Source organism: Equus caballus, chromosome 11 (assembly GCF_041296265.1).
Source record: "Equus caballus isolate H_3958 breed thoroughbred chromosome 11, TB-T2T, whole genome shotgun sequence".
Taxonomy (NCBI): Eukaryota; Metazoa; Chordata; class Mammalia; order Perissodactyla; family Equidae; genus Equus; species Equus caballus.
Window position 1 is genome coordinate 61,188,268 of NC_091694.1, and position 12,034 is coordinate 61,200,301.

Consider the following 12,034-nt stretch of genomic DNA (forward strand, 5'->3'; position numbering starts at 1 on the left):
TGTGAGCTGTTTTTCAGGAATTAGAACTCCTTGTCCACTTCGGGCCGGTTGAGACCACCAACTCATCAACCGGCCAGCGCAGATGTCCGATAGGCGACCTTTTGACGTCAAGAGGCTAAAAACTCCACTGTCAGATCATGCTCACACCACCATTTTGTGAACATGGGTCCTATGAAGAGGCATGGAGTCTGACTGCATTTGTGCAGATCACCAATGACCTCACCTCTCCTCACCTCCAATCACCTCTTTCCACATTTCAGACCACCCTGCCCCCATCCCATAAATATCCCTGAGTCCCTATTTTTGGGGAAGCGAGTTTGAGGCTCGTGCTCTCACTTCCTCACGTGGCTGCCTTGTGAGTAAACCCTCTCTCTGCTGCAATGTCTTCATCTCAGTGTTTGGCTTTCTGGGCAGCAGGCAAAAACGAACCTGGTTCAGTAACATTAGGAGAATAATGACATTTACCTATCTTAAGACCTGGTCAACTTGGGTGGGAACTGCAGTGTTCTATTAGTAAACAGAAGGGGTAGGTCATGTGTGCAACTTAATCCAGAGATTTGGGCCATGTTGAAGTTACAGAATCACTGACATAACAACCATAACTGGCAGTCAGCTCAGTCCATTTGGGTCACAAACTAGAACCTGGGCACATCTCCGTTCATAGTTGAGATCACTACAATCACAGAGGCTACAAATGGCCTGAGGCCCTCAGTTATCATGATGGATGTGTGCAGCACACCTGCATGCACACTGACTGGGGGCTCCAGATCTGAGGAAATGATCCACAGGCGGGCAGCGGGGCTGCCACACACCATCCAAGCAGATTCGAGATGTGGACCCCAAACCAAATTTCTACTAAATTAGATGTTGCTTAGACATAGCACTTATTGCTTGAATATCTCTTGCCATCTAAATTTTCCTGGACTTTATAATAACATGTAGAGGAAAGCCATATCAAACAGAATTTTTTTCTTTCTTTTTTTCCATCTGCATCAGAGTTTGCAGTTACAAATAATGCAACACCCTACAGCTTGTTTAAGCAGAGAAGGAGACCACCAAAACTCTAGGAGGCCAGAGTCTGAACCTCTCCACAGCTACTTTCGCCAGAACACGGGTTCCAGGAAACATTTGTTGCATGCCCTACTGCCTTCTCCTGAAGTAGGCCACACGGGCACGCCTGATGGGCGGTAGAGGCCAGACACAGTCTGCACCTTTATGGAAAGAGAGTCCGCGACAGTGAGTTTCTAGCTTTTCTATCCTGAAGAAGAGACAGCCTTAATGTGGGACCGTACTCAAACACAGGATGGTGTGCATGAAGCGCTGGGAGACCATGCAGAGTGACAGACGTCCACGCCAGCACCCAGCTCGAATCACAAATGGAAACAGAAACTTAACGTATTTCCTTTAATGTTGGCATCGAAGTATAATTTTCAAAATGTTAAAAATAGAATTCTCCTATAAACAGGTGGTGAGAGACACGTAGATCAACAGAACAGAAGAGAGGGTCCAGAAATAAACCCATGTGTATAAGGTCAATTAATTCATGACAAAGGAGGTGAGAATATACAACGCAGAAAGGAAAGTCTCTCCAACAACCGATGCTGAGAAAACTGGAAAACCATGTGCAGAAGAGTGAAACTGGCTGCCTATCTTACACCATACACAAAAATCAATTCAAAGTGAATTAAAGATTTGAATGTAAGACCTGCAACCATGAAACTCCTAGAAAAAAACACAGGAGGTGAGCTCCTTGATGTTGGCCTGGGCAATGATTTACTGGATCTGACACCAGAAGCAAAGGCAACAAACACAAAAATAAACAAGTGGGACTCCGTCAGCCATGTGGATGTAATGCACAGCATGGGGACTACAGTAAACAACACTGTATTGTATATTTGAAAGTTGCTAAGAGAATAAATCTTAAAAGTTCTCATCACAAGAAAAAACCTTTTGTAACTATGTGAAGTGATGGATGTTAACTAAACTCATCGCAGTAATCACTTCACAATATATATATATACCAAGTCATTACATTGTACACCTAAAATTAATATAATGTTATATGTCAGTTGTACCTCAATTAAAAAAAAACGGGTTGTGGGCACACATCACAGTTTTGTTTAACTCATTAACAAGGGAACCAGCAGGAAGATAAAGATGGGCCAAAAGATTGCAACGAAGTTTTTTTAACTTCAAAAAATCTCCCCTGGAGCAAAAAACTGAGATAAGCTTTGCTAACTGCAGCTGCGCGCGTACTCAGCATAATCAGCTGTTGCTGAAAACCAGCCAGGTCTTTGTGTCTCACTATATGGGTGAGCTGCTTTTCCCGCGAAGTCAAGGTCCAGACATCAAGACTCAGTCTCACAAGGCCAAAAGCAGGCCGAAGATGAAAACTAACCAGAGAAGTCCAGACAGTCAGGGAAGAGAAATTCAGTCTTCAAGGCGAAACGGAGGCTGGTGGGAAGGTGCCAACCGGCACCGACACATGCTCCCCGGCCCCACCTACAACCCCAGCACATGCTCTGCCTCCCCTCCCCCACCTGCAACCCCCAATAAAAACCTCTCCCTTTGAGGAGGTGGATTCTAACTCCCATCTCCTCATCTGTCTGCCTTCCAATAACAAACCGCTTTCCTTGCCCCAAGCCTGGCATTTCCAATTTTTGGCTCTCCTGTGCTGTGGGTAAACAAACCTGTGTTTGTGTTCAGTAACAAAATCATATGGAAAAACGGGATCTTTTTGTAGTCAGTGGAAAAAAAGGGAAGGATGAGATAATATTTGCTAATTGGATTAAGACAGTTAATGTCGTTCAGCAGTGGTTCTCAAACTTGAGCACTTAGAGTAAGCTTGTGGTGCTGCGCTCCACCCCCAGAGCCTGTGATTTCACAGGTCCAGAGTACGTTTTCTTACACGTTCCCAGGTGAAGCTGATGTTGCTTTCCCGGGAGCACCCTTTGAGAACCACTCCCCTCCAAGAAAATGTAACCGTAAGCTTTGGGTTGGTCTTTTCTGCTAGTCATAAAAGAAAGTCATTGCAACTTATGAGTCGTCTATCATTAATCTTTAAGTTCAGACAGTTGTAAATTATCTGGGTCCTAATCAAGAGGGATAGCAGGTTACGCAGAGCTGCGTTCCCTGGAGAGCAGAGGGTCCATAACGTCCCCACGAAATTAAAAGTCATGCAGTCATCTTTTACCTGGTTTCCAAGCTTTTGCTAATTTTTCTTAATAGTGATGCTTTTTCAAATGTCTTATTAGATGATTTATTTTGTACTGAGTCACCCAAACTGCTAAAGTAGAGACTGCTGTAAATCACTTCGGATAATATTTTCCACTAAGAAGAGAAAAAAAAGTGGAGAAGAAAAGCAATATTACCAATTTTGTGTATCACCCTTTGTTATGTTTCACAGGGCTTTTACTTGTACTGTCTCATTTGACCCTGGTCCAAACCCTGTGAGGAACACGGCTCAGCCCGCTTTTAGGGACAGATAAACTGAGCCTCAGGGAACTTACAGTGCTACCCAAGCTCAGGGAATGCGGAGCGTGTCATTTGCATGAAATGCGATATGAATGATGTTCCGAAGTCAATGAGACTGCGGCTCTGGCCACAGCCTTGCAGCCTCATTCATCCTCGCCGTTTTGTTATTTTGTCACTAATTCCATTTTACAAAATGAAAGCCTTGCTCGTTTGCCCTAGCATACTAGGGCCTCTTCGAATAGCTTAGCTATTAAAATTCTGCTCTGTATAAAAGAAAGTGCAGAAGAAAGGTTTTTCCAAAATCGCTAGAAATACTTATCTCTAAAATGGGCAAAATATGGCATTCTGCATCAGAATTCAAGTCAGAAATTCCAACGACCTATTCAGAACTTGACAAATGTCTTGTTTCCTCTGTGAGAAATACTTTTTGGCAACGGTGTTCTGCCACTCATCAGCCTGCCAGGGACGCCAGAAAGCAAATCACAGCCTGGCTGGTCTCCTGGCTGCTGCACTGTGAGCTGGCGGCGCCGCCCGTGCCCTGGAGGCCGCCCTTCAGCAGTCTGAGCACGCAGCCCAGCCGGCGGAGCGGCTCCGCAGCCTAGCAACGAGGTCGACTGCCAAGGCACACAGGAGAGGGACAGTGCGCTTCCTTTACAAAGCCGCCCCCCATTCTCTTTTTCTTTTTATCTCGTACTCCCATCTCCATGTCATCTCTGTGGTCCCTGACAAGTCATTTCTGCATGTCCCTGCATGCAGGGAGAAGGCTGCGTTTTGAACACTGATGAAGCTGCAGCTGGGGAGGGAACAGACGACTCAGCGCTGGGCTGGCCACATGTTCTTTCCTCTGTGCAGGCATCGCCATGCTAACAAAGAGACTCCCTGCTGGCTTACAAGAAAAGAAGGGGTGTGTGTGTGTGTGTGTGTGTATGTGTGTGCTCACGTGCATGTCAAGGTACATCTACAGCTCACTGAATGCTTGAACCAGATGACCCTTGTCTCCTCCCCCTTCTACTGCCCCTTTCACGTTGCTGCCCACCTCCTGGGCTTCCATCCTGACCACCTCTTGTCCCCGCTTCCCCTCTCTGCAGAGCCGGGCAGCAGAGCATGGTGGATTGGAGACTAGGTCTGGGAGCAGACTGCCTGGGTTCGTTCCCATCGCCAATACTTACAGGCGTGTGACTTCTGGCAAGTCAGTTAATCGTCTGGTGACTCAGTTTCCTCATTTGTAACATGGGTTGAAGACAGTATCCACCACATGGGGCTGTTGTGAGGACTGAGTGAGTTACCACCAGGAGAGAATTCAGGACCATGCCCGGCACGTGGCAAACTTGAGTGGTGCATCTGGCCCAATCATCATATGTGCACGTGATTTAGAAGTGTGGGGACACAGACTGGATGGGATCTTACAGAAATGACCACCATCATCCCTACCAGAGCGTTGATTGCATTCCTACTTGTGTGCGGAGCGTCGGGCTGGGCATGTGAGATCCAGCATCCTGCAGGAGATGCTATGAACCCCCCCTTTACAGATGAGGGGATTGGGACCAGACAACCTTCGCAAGGCCACAGGTGTCCAGTCCCCAAACTCAAGTTCTTCTCCCGTGCCCTGCTGCTCCGGCCATGGAGTGGGCCAGAGATGGAGTCTCCTTCTGATTTTCATACTTGCTGTTAACATCATTACTGCCCCATAACAAAACAAATACACATGGCCTTATGCAAGCCAACTCCGTAAGTCTCTGGCAAGACAGGGAGGAGGATGGGTGGCTGCCTCTCCAACCCAGGAGCAGGAGGGCTAAGAACAGAGGAAGATGGCCTCTATAAGGCCAAGCTCGGCAAACTTCATGCTTTCCTGGGCTCTAGCACTGAGATTGTCCACACTAGGGGCTTCGAACTGGGCAGGAGGTCAGTTTGCCAGAAACTTCCAGCCCAGCCCCACCCTGCAGTCATTCTCAGCGTGTTCTTGATGCTTGGGTCATTGGACACCGGAAAGTCTAGCTCAGAGTGGAGTAGGAACCAGCCTTCATGTGACTGCTTTGTGTACTGGGCTCATAAGTTTTTCAAGGGACCAGAGACCTGGGGTGTGCCAAAGGGACGAGAAGACAGCTCTTTACTTGCTTCTGCCAGGAGCCATAAAGGTAGAACCCTATGCGGGCCGCCGCCCCTCTGGCATCAGGATGCTGAGGCCCAGGGGCGACTGGAGCTGAACAGACTGCAAACGCACGCACACCTGGGATGGCTGCCCCAGAGCTCCCAGGGCCAGCTCAGCCCAGGCGGCAACCGGGGAGGGGCCAAGTCTTTGCAGTACACGGAAAGAGGAGGGAGGGCCTGCTGGCCACCCCTCACCACTCAGACCAGGGAACTCAGCTGGCCCCTGGGATTGGGGCAGGAGCACGTGGCTCTCGTTTCTATCCTGCAGATGTGCTCCTCACTTCATGGGTCTTCTGGTTTGGGTGACAAAGGCTCTGTTTTCCCTCGGCCCTCCATTGCTCCCGGTCTACGAGGAAGCCCTCTCCTCGGTACCCAGGCGGCACTCCAGCACATCAGAGACCCTAGCAGGACAGTGAGCAAAGCCAGCCACGGAGCGAGGGGCTCGCAGAGCGCAGGAGAGCTCGTCTGCAGGGTGCCTGCCCCACCCTCTGGCCCCCTTCCCTTCCCAGCTCTTGGGGCTTCCAGACCACGCTGTCCAGACTGGCTGTAGGAAGGCCAGCACCTCCACTACCACCGCTCTCGGCCAAGCAGCCACTCTCTCTTACCCGGATGCTTGCGCTCAACCAACAGGTCTCCCTTCCTGTCTGTTCTCTTGCAGCCGCCAGAGGGGTCCTGTCAGAACACGCGCCCAACCCTGTCCTCTGCTCAGAGCCCTGCAACTTCTGCCACCCCACTCAGAGTCAAAGCAAAGTTCTTGAAACAACCAAAAGTTCATCAACGGATGAATGGTCCGGTCAACAAGTTGTGGGACGTCCATTCAATGGCATGTTTCTCATCTATAAAAAGGTGTGAAGTTCTGACACTCCCTACAATGTGGACAAAGCTTGAAACTTTATAGTAAGTGAAAAAAGCCAGACACAAAAGACCACATATTTAAAATCTTTCAAAAAAACAAGGGGGCCAGCCCCACGGTCGAGTGGTTGGGTTCATGTGCTCCCTTCAGTGGCCCAGGGTTTCACTGATTCGCATCCTGGGTGCAGACATGGCACGGCTCATCAAGCCATGCTGTGGTGGCGTCCCACATAGAAGAATTAGAATGACCTACAACTAGGATACACAACTATGTACTGGGGCTTTGGGAAGGAAAAAAAAAAAAAGAGGAAGACGGGCAACAGATGTTAGCTCAGGGCCAGTCCTCCTCACCAAAATAAATAAACAAATAAAGTATTGCATTGAAATAATAAAAATCATTAAGGTGATAAATATTATGTTTTGTGTATTTTACCACACACACACACACAAGTTAAGTCCTTGCCACGGGCCGTCCATCCACAGCTGTCCCCCTGCTGACCCCTTGCTCTTACACTGTAGCCACTCTTCCACTCCTTCCAGCTCCTCCAACACACCAGGAATGCTTCTGCCTCAGGACCTTTGCACCTGGTGCTCGAGGCGGGGAAGGCCCTTCCCCAGATCTGGTGTGCTTCCTGAGCAAGCCTTTGTCAGAGGTCACCTTCTCACTGAGCTCTTCCTGACCCTTCTATTTAACATTGCAAATATGTCCTCACTTGGCTTTCAAATCCCCTTTAGCCTACTTTGTATTTTTCCATATCATATTACTTTTTTATCATGTTTATTTTCTCTCTGCCTGCACCAGAATGTAAGCCCCCTATGGGTAAAAGTTTTCATGAGTTGAGGTGTCCTCAGGCCCTAAGCCATGCTCGACACTCTGGAATCCTGTAAATGGATCAGCAGGTTAGCCCACCCACCTTCCCGGAGGTTCAGCATCGCCCCCCTTTCCCATGTGCTCTCCTGCCCCCAACCCTGCAGCCCCCTCCTCCCCAAGGCCCTGCCTGTTGTTGTCTCTGCCGAGAAGCTTCCCCCAGAGCTTCACGGACTTATTCCTTCTTGTCCACCCCCAAGTCCTGCTCATTCCTCGCCCAGAGAAAATCTCCTTCTTCCTCTCCACATCCATCCCCTGGTCCGGAGTCCTCCACAGCCAGTGACCCTGCCTCAGTCCCTGGTCCCTTTCTCTAGAGTGATCTTTCAGAAGCACAATTCAGATTGCGGCTCTCCACTTGGCTTCCATTGCCCTTGGAACAAAATACAAACTCCTTGCCACAACCTTTGGGGTCTGGAGTGACCCCTGCCCCCTCACTCCCACCTCAGGGGAGTGGCACTAGCTCTTCTCTCTGCCCCTGATTCTTACTGTCACTCAGGTCTGCACTCGGTGGTCAGCGCTCAAGCAGCTTCCCTTGACCTCCCTAGGAAGCCTCGCTGTGCCCGGCTGGCACCCGGCATGGCGTCAGGCTTTATTTCCTGTACAGCACCAAACTTCTCTCACAGCTTGTCTCCCTTCCTGCAAAGATGCCACCCCTACGGGGCCCAGGAGTGCACATCCTGGTGCAGAGCAGCACTCTGCAGCCCCCACTGCTCTTTAGGATCACTGGGGGACTGTCTCTAAAGGTTCACACCCTGTGCCTTTCAAATCCCTTTTAATCATTCTGGGGTGAGACAGAGGCACCATTCGTTTGTTTGTTTAAGCTCCTGAAATTATTCTAATGTGCCACCGGATTGAAAAGAACACCTATTCCTGCCTCTTCATAAACGTTGAGTCATGTTTGTTGAATGAGTATATGAACTTTGACTCAGCAAACTATTATAGCATCTTCCTATGTATGGAGCCCTACTGAGGCTCTGGGGGTCCACCAGCTGAGGCCAGTACTGACAGTATCATCAGGTCACTTTCCACGCTGGGAAACGGGTCGCATGAGTAGGGAGGTGGTTGGGTCAGAGGCCAACGAAAGGATGTAGCGAGAGAGGAGCCCTGACATTTGTTGAGGGACCGATTGACGTGTGCCAGACACTGGTCTGGGCATTAACCAACATCGTCTCATTTAATTTCATTTAATGAAATCATAGATGTTGTTTGTTTCCCTTTCAAGGACGGAGCTCAGAAAGCAAAAGGAGTAGGGCAGAACAAGGATTCTAACCAAGGTCCTGGAACTCCAAAGGGGTGGGCTGAGTAATGACAGCTCAAGACATCCACATCCTAACCCGCAGGAACTTGAGATGGGAGGGGATCCTGGATTATCCCGGTGGCCTGAGGCAACCACGGGCAAGGCAGGAGGGTCAGTTAGCAGGAGCAGGAGATGCGACAGTGGAAGAGGTTGCAGGAGTGAGAAGAAGGGGCCGCAGCCAAGGGATGCAGGCGGTTCCTAGAAGCTGAAAGGGGCAAGGACATCATTCTCCCCTTGAGCTTCCAGAAGGAGCCAGCCCAGCCAACACCCTCACTTACGGGAGGTGAAACGGATTTCAGACTTCTGACCTCCAGAAATATCCTCCAGGGAATAAATTTGTGTTTTAAGCCACTAAATTTGTGGTGATTTGTTACAGCACCTACAGGAAGCTAACATACTCTCCTTCCAGACCAGCCAACTGGGGGGGATGCCAAATGAGATTCCCCAGACATAAGCTGCCAGAAATTCTGGAGAAATAGTCACCAAATACAAGAGGAAAAGGACCCTGCACAGCTGCTAATAAACATGTCACCTGTCTGTTCCCTTACAAATGGCTGACTGCAAGTGACCAAGTGGAACAAACAGAATGAATTTTGGAGGCTGTAAGTGGGCAATGCTTTTGGACAAGGCCACAGGTCCCAAGCAAGCCAAAATCCAGCAGGGCAAAATCAATTAGGGTTCACGGCCTGAAAACAATCTTCCAGGGCTTGAAGCTTCACTTCCGGGCCTGTGGCAGTCCCATTGACCCCCACTTGTAGGCCTACAGAGGCAAACACCCTGTCAGCCTCCCCGACCTCTGAGACACCAGACCATTCTTCCCTTTTCTACCTTTAGAATCCCAGAAGTCTGACAGCCTTCCTTCATTTCATCCTGTCTCTCTCCTCTTCAATCCAAGCGGGCAGTGTTTTTGGTGCTATACCATTCTCAAAACCATTGTGGGTCTCCTATGTATGTCAAGGGGATCCACACCATCAAACACAAGGCTCTCCACAGATACCTCCTGGGTAATTGCAGCTCTATTCCCGGCTTCTGCAGAGACACTTGGTTAGATCCATGAGTCATATACTTAATGTGACCAGCAGGTTGTCCAGCCACACCCTTGGTGTTCTCTCCAGAGCATGCTTTAGTGTCTTTTGCATGTGGATACATGGAGAATCTCCCCAAGCATCAAGTTCTGATTCCTTTTTGCTAACGATTTATTCCTCCATTCATTTCTTTCCTCTCACTTTTACTATAAGCAATGAGGGGAAAGCAGACTTTACCTTTCACGCTTTGCTTGGAAATCCCCTCACCTGAAGACCCGAGTTCATCCCTCATAAGTTCTACTTTCCACCCAACAGAGGAACACAATTCAGCCAACTTTTTGCCACTTTTAGAAAGGATTGTCTTTCTTCTAGTGTCTAACAGCATGCTCATCATTTCCTTCTGAGGCCTCAAATATCCACCCTGAACGTTCACATGCCAGGCAGTCTGTTCACAATGACATATGGATTCTCTGGGATGACAGGAGCTTTCTCTACAGCTCTCCTTATTTCCTTCTGAGCTTTCACCAGAATCACCTTTCACGTGCATAGTTCTATCAACAATCTCTTCAAAGCACTCTAGCCTGTTTCCATCATGCACCTCAAAATTACAGCAACAGAAATACATTCTCTCACAGTCCTGGAGCTATAAGTCTGACATCAAGGTGTCTGTGGGGCTGGTTCCTACTGGAGGCTCTGAGAGAGACCCTATTCCACGCTCCCTCCCAGCTTCTGGGGGTTGCCATGATCCTCGGTGTCCCTTGGCTCGTAGATGCATCGCTCCAGTCTCTGCCTCCATCTTCTCGTGGTCTTCTCTCCTCTGTGTGTCTGTCTTTGTTTCCTTTTCCTTTTTTGTGTTTTCTTTTTTTTTTTGAGGACACTGGTCATCGGATCAGGGTCCAGTCCAATCGAGTGTGGCCTCACTCTAACTTGATTACATCTGCAAAGATCCTATTTCCAAATAAGGCCACGTTCACAAGTACTGGGAGTTAGGACTTGAACATATCTTCTAGCTGCAACTGGGTCACGACATAGAGGCTCTCTAAACAGCCAGGGAGAGGCAGGTTGTGGAGAGCAGGCGCTTTTCTTCTGACTCAAGCTGCCGTGAGCCCTTCAATGAGGTTGCAGAGCTCAGTTTTTCTCTTAGACAGGAACCACTGGTGACCACACCCCAGGCTTGGTCATCAAATTGACCTCTCAGCTTTGTCCCGGTTCAAATGATTGCTGCTCTGAAGAACGAGGGAAATGTCCACTAGCCCCTGCGAAGCTCAGGAAAGCAGAAATGAAGCTGGGAGGTGCGCGGGCCGAGAACGCTCCTGGCGGAGGAGCAGCAGGGACAGAGGCCCTGGGGCCGAAGCGGGTCTGGTGTGTTGTAGAAATCACAGGGTAGAGCACAGGCAGGCAGAGCTGCAAGGGTGACCCCGAGGGGGTGAACAAGACAGACTCAGTTGTGTCTCCCAAACTCACCAGTCAGAGAAGTGATTTGCCTTCTTTAAGATAATGTGTTTTCCCCGCAGACCTCCCATCTCAGAAGTGGAGTTCGAATTCCCGCTCTTCTCAGGAAACGTTGACTGTCAAGTGTGTATAATAAAGGGTCAACTTAGCAGGCTCGAGTTGCTGAAATTCTGCACGTTCCAAAGAAAGAACCAGCCTTGATCATCTCCTGGGAGATGACGTCTGAGCCCTTGGAATATCCTGCCTAATAAGAGTGTCATTGTTGACTTGGAACTTTGGCCATGCCCATCATTTCTGCTGACAATGTGATTGAGAGTGAACGCCTGTCTCTGTGTGCTAGGAGCCCTGGGCCATGCTGTATCACTGACCTCTGGATGGGTAGGGGCTGGAGAAGGAGAAGCTGAGGTTAGTCGTGTGGACACTCCATGCCTAAGTGACTGACACCCAATTAAAACCCTGGAAACCAAGATTTGGGTGAGCTCTTCTGGGTGACAATACTTTGTGCGTGTTGTCACTCACTGTCGCAGGGAGAATGAAGCACTGTCCATGCGATTCCACTGGGAGAGGACGACTGGGAGCTCACCTTGGCTTCCCCCGGACTCTGCCCTATTGCACGTTTTTCTTTTGGTTTTAATCCCTATCCCTTCACTGTAACAAACTGTAACCATCAATATAACAGCTTTTCTGAGCTTTATGAGTCCTTCCAGTAAATCACTGAACCTGAGACTGGTCTTGGGGACTCCGACACAAAGTTGCCTTTATTCCATCTCTCTTCCCTCATCCGGCTACTCTACCTAGGGGTCAAAGGCCCAGCAGGACAAGTCTGATTGGCTGACCTTGAGTTACCTCGCCCCCTGTAGCCAGCAGAATGCAGGGCACCTGGATATGCAGCCCCAGGAAGGCCGCGCTGAGTGGGAA